The following is a 5225-nucleotide window of genomic DNA, read 5'->3' on the forward strand; positions in this document are numbered from 1 at the left end:
TAGCTTGAGGCCGTCAGCTTCGTTAACATTGAGTCTGCGAGTTTTACTACGAAATAATTTATGAATGGTTTTAGGACACCCAAATTATCCTTTAAGTCACAACTTTTTCAGATACTTAGGTTCGTCAGTCTCAGCGCGCTCCAGCATGCCCCTTTCTCTATAAGTGTAGTTAGAGGCGGTATACCTGTGATGACTCCAAGCGCCTCTGTAAGAATCATGTGCGCATGACTCCTGTTACGGCCACACACACACCAAGCGGTGTTTTATGTAGTTTCAGTTCCACGGTAAACTTTTTACATGAAACCTCATCAACTTAACGCGCCTTTCACGCCTTCAATTTAGGACTTTACATTGTCAAATTTCGATGTTGCGTATACGCCATGTACCCACTGCCTTTCGTTGTAATCACAAATCCTTTGGTTTCTTCATATAAACTAAACAAAGGCTTGCAAAATATTTATTTATTTTATATTTTAATCCTGATTTATTACTTCCATCATAACTGGTATCGCATTGCAGCTGCCAGTCGGTGCCGAACTATGCAATGTAGCGTAACAAATGTCGATCAAACCGCATATCTAAGTATGTAGAACAGACAACAATAGTTCTACCCACAAGTTTAGCCAGCTTTGCTTTGCATTTGCGACAAACGTGCAAATGTTTGCAAATGACATAACAGCAACAACAACAACACTTACAACAAGTTGACAGCATTGAACTTCAACTCTAACCGTACAAGTCAACCACTACCACTTCACCGCAGCGCAAACATTTACTTGCTTTGTGCACTCAAATATATGCACACACACACAAACATCTATTACACTTCAAATGCAACGGCCTTTTAGCGACACCCAATTGCATATTGCAGCTGATTACAGCTGAGTGTTAATAATTCAAAGTGCATATGGTAACTCAACTGCAGGTAGGTGGTGGTATTATGCACAGATTGTGGCATTGTGGCAATGCATTTAGTTGACAACGATTTACTATAAAAACTGTTGCATTCTTTCGAAAAATTATCAAACAGTTTCTCTTTGTGTTCATTGCAAGTATTCAGTTTCGCAGTAAACCTAAAACCGCAAAAATGTTCAACCTCTACAAAGTGGTAAGGATACAAAATATAAAACACAAAGCAAAGTGCCGTACCATAAAGGATACTCTTTTATATTAATATTCACTTTCTTGCATTCCGCTCTTTAGCTCGTGGTGTTCGCCGCCCTCTTGTGCATTGCTGCTGCCTACCCCAGCGTTTTGGGACCAGCCATCATCCCAGCTCTTGGCCCACGTGTGGTTGTTGGACCATTAGCGCATCCACTTGTGGTGCCATCATTGGCTCATAGCCCACTTTTGGCCCCAGGTCATGTGATTGTTGGTTAGATCGTACACTCGGAGCTACAATAGTTGCACTGCCCGCACACTCCCCACTGGACCCCACAAGCGATTATTCTATGCACATCCACTTCAACACTCTTCGCCCCTTCATCCAACCACATAGACCGCCGCCACGAATGTTTGGAATTTTAGGACCTTACTGCAGTTTCGTATTGCACTCGTTGCATTGTTGCGTCTTTCTTTTGCAGTTATCAACAATTTTATTGTAAATATTTTACTTTTTTTTTGATTTTTTACTTATGAAAATCTTTTTTTAGAAAATATTTGATTTGAATAAATATGCAATAAATTAAAAGCACATATTAGAACTGTTGTTTTGAACTGCATCTGTAAGAAAGTTAGAATGATGCTGTGAGACTCGTATATATTATATTCTTAATTAGTCTAAATTTACATTAACAGAAATTATCTTAGTAAAAGCCAGAATGACGGAATCTAAAGCCTAACCTTAAAGTATGGCGATCTAAATAATTTTGTACTTACTTTATTTATAAACCTCCTTTGTTACAGCGGCTCTCAATCTTTTTGCATCAAACGTATTTCAATCAAAAAAGCGCTTGATATATGCATCAAATAGAGGAATTCTAAAAGAATATTCCTTTATATGTTCTCAATTGTAGCAGAAAGCTGGCCATCGCGAATTATGTTTTCCACGGTTTTCCTGTGGATAATTGCAACTCCTATTCTTTTTATTCTTTCCTAGGCTCGGTTTGACCCTCTGGGCTGCCTACAAGTAGTGCCCGTTTTCAGTCCTATAAGAAGTCTTGAATCTGCTCTTCTAACATGAGCAGATTTGGTGATCCTACAGAGGTATCGCAACGTTCGTAACTAGTGAGGCACATATGAGAACGTCCTCTTGGGCTAGGTCATCGGCTCTTTCGGTACATCTAAAACGTTATCAAGGATAAAACTTTCCTACAGTGGGCTTTAGTCCGGAATCCTACTGCCGCGGCAAAAAAATATCGCTTTTGTCTTTCATTTTCATTGTTGTCTATAATAATACCCCATAAAATAGTATTCGCTTGATAAAATCCTTTAATATGCAATGTAAAAGCACAGGCATAAAGGCACAAGTACTCTTTATACCCACAGAGAGTGTTCACGATAGCTTGCTGTCCAATAAGATTTCAAGCTTATTTTTGCTTGTGTTTGGCTTGGCTAATTCGGCGGTTTATTGAGACTTAAATCTTGTACTTCCTGGTGAATAGTACTCCTATTATGTCGCTCTTATCCTCAATGCGATTCGGTTCTCATGGGGGGATCTTACAGGTCTGGAAAACTTTCTTCGAAGATATTAACGATTTAAGATCTACAAAAATGGTGTACCTGGTGAAGTTTACTCTGGCTTCTAACTGACTTTAGGGGAATACGTAGGATCCTAAGATCAAATGTGCCGATATGGGCACACCGTAATTTTAAGAAGCTTCGGGTTCATTCCGGCCGATTACTACTTTCTAAAGGTGGGTCCAATTAAATCCTGCACCACCCACATCCCGTTCACGGAAATCTACGCGGGATGCATGCAAGAAACCTTTCATAAGGCATGTAATAAAATGTTTTGTGTTAGTTATTGTTTTTTTTTTTTTTTGTATCCATGACGTTTTCTATTTATGAATAGTTTGAATTAAAAGTGAACTTAATTCGCACTGGCATCCTCTAGAGCTGATTATAAGAAATCTGAATGCCTCTCCTTGCTTGTAACCACCACTCTGCCGTGGACCTTAGGCGTCACCGTAAACCACACCAGGCTTAGGAAAAGTTAGTTTACTAGTCTCAATGCGTACTCATCTGTGCAGCCAACCTAGTCTGAAGCCTAATCAAATCTGACTTAAGGGCGTAAAAATATTTTTGACTATCCCAAAATGCTTATCGACACGAATGGAATCAGTTGATTACACGGGGAAATCTAAATTTTTAATTCCCTTATCGATATGTATGCTTACGCATTAGGGTGTTCCTTAAATGTGGGAAGCAAATTTTTACATCAGATTCGCTAAGCCTCAACCCCTCTACGTCCATGCTACTACAGTCGAAGATATCACACACAAATTTTGGTCCCGATTGGAGACGATTGAGGCGTGTCGCACAGGGGTCAAAACTCAGATTACCCAATGAAGACGTCTTAACCGTCTCCAATCGGGACTAAAATTTTGTGTGATATCTGTGGCCATGGTGTTACCGATTGAAGGGGTGAGACTGAAAAAATCGATCATTTAATTTCTAAGGACCACATATACATATATGAAATGATAGCCGTTTTCGTTGTTCGGACTGGACTCAAAAAGTACTGGATAGATTTTAGTCAAATTTTTGCAGCTTATACCTTGCATATACCAAAAAATCGCTAGATGGCGCTAGAATGGAGTTATTCATGAAAGTTCTATTTATGAACAGATTTCGTGGAAGCTCAAAACATGTGCTACCTGCATGATGGAAAACACGTTCGCAGAAAAAATACCCGATAGATGGCGCTGGAGTCGAGTTATTTAGAAAAACCGTATTTATTGTACGATCTGATTAAAATTCATAGTGTGGATTCATTTCAGGTTTAGCAATTTTTCTAACCGCGACCGCTGTGGTGTAGTGGTAAGCAGTGCGCGCTCCCACACACAAGGTCTGGGTTCACGCACCAGTCCTTCTTCATTTGATACCAAACATGTTTAATTTGGATAAGCGGTTTGTCCGGAAAGGACTTTTATTTTAGAATAAAAAATATTTGGCCAAGTTTAACTCGAAAAAAAATAACTGCTATTTTTGGTACCTTGTTTCTGGCCGCCATTATAATAATCTTCGGTTTTAAAATATATCTTCATTTAACTACAGTTAATGCCAAGCACTAACCGCAGAGTACAAAATACAATGCCCTAAATACAATTTGTCTTTTTCCATACTCTATGGACTTCTTAAATGCCTTTCGACTTGTACGCTGAGGTTTGCACTAACTTCAGCTTAAATACTAAGTTGATGGTATAAATTACGTTATGTGTAATGTCATAACGGATTGCAAATGTGCATTTCATACAACATGTTTGAGAAGCTTCACTGCTGCAAAAGTAGGGGCTCCTTTTTATGTCATTGCTATAAAATTTAAGTTTAAAATTAGCAGTTTAATAGAATATCAAATGTACTATCCTCATACAGTGGCATAATAAGTGAGATTTCCCTAATGAAAACCATAAATATAAAAACAATATGCGACCAGTACTCTTCGAAGGGCAAATAGTGTTCTAAATAAACAAGGATTATATCTTCAATTAATTTAAGAGATACAGGATGTATCAATAAGACCACAGATTTTCGTTTATAAAAAAAAAAATACAGCAAAAGTTTTAGAAATGATGTTTTCTATTATTTCATCACAATTTTTAGTCTACGGCATTATGTCCACCACACGGCCCCTCTGGCAACACAGGAGGCGCATACCACAATTGGCATAGCTCAGTCTGTATATCGTTTATAACGCGTACAATTTCGTTATTCAACTCTGAAATCTTCTCGGGCTTATTGAAGTCCGATAGTGTCAAATTGCAAGGTCTCTGCGGATAGTTAACCTGGAAACTTCATTCACAATACGTCCATTGTTTCAGACGCTGTGTAGTAAAGCGCACCGTCATGTTATAACCACATATTGTCTAAAACAAGTTCATCTAATTCAGGCCATACACTTGCCAAAACTTGTGGTTCCAATTGAATGAAAAAAATTAAAAAGGCATTAACATATCACAAATAATTGGTATCAAAGATATGCAACACCCTATATAAGCAAACTAATTACAAAAATTTTATGAAAAAAATTTTACATACAAATGTATGCAAGACAAGTCGAAAAG

The sequence above is a fragment of the Rhagoletis pomonella genome, unplaced genomic scaffold (genome assembly GCF_013731165.1).
Source record: "Rhagoletis pomonella isolate Grant_MI unplaced genomic scaffold, Rhpom_1.0 Rhpom_scaffold_00012, whole genome shotgun sequence".
Classification (NCBI taxonomy): Eukaryota; Metazoa; Arthropoda; class Insecta; order Diptera; family Tephritidae; genus Rhagoletis; species Rhagoletis pomonella.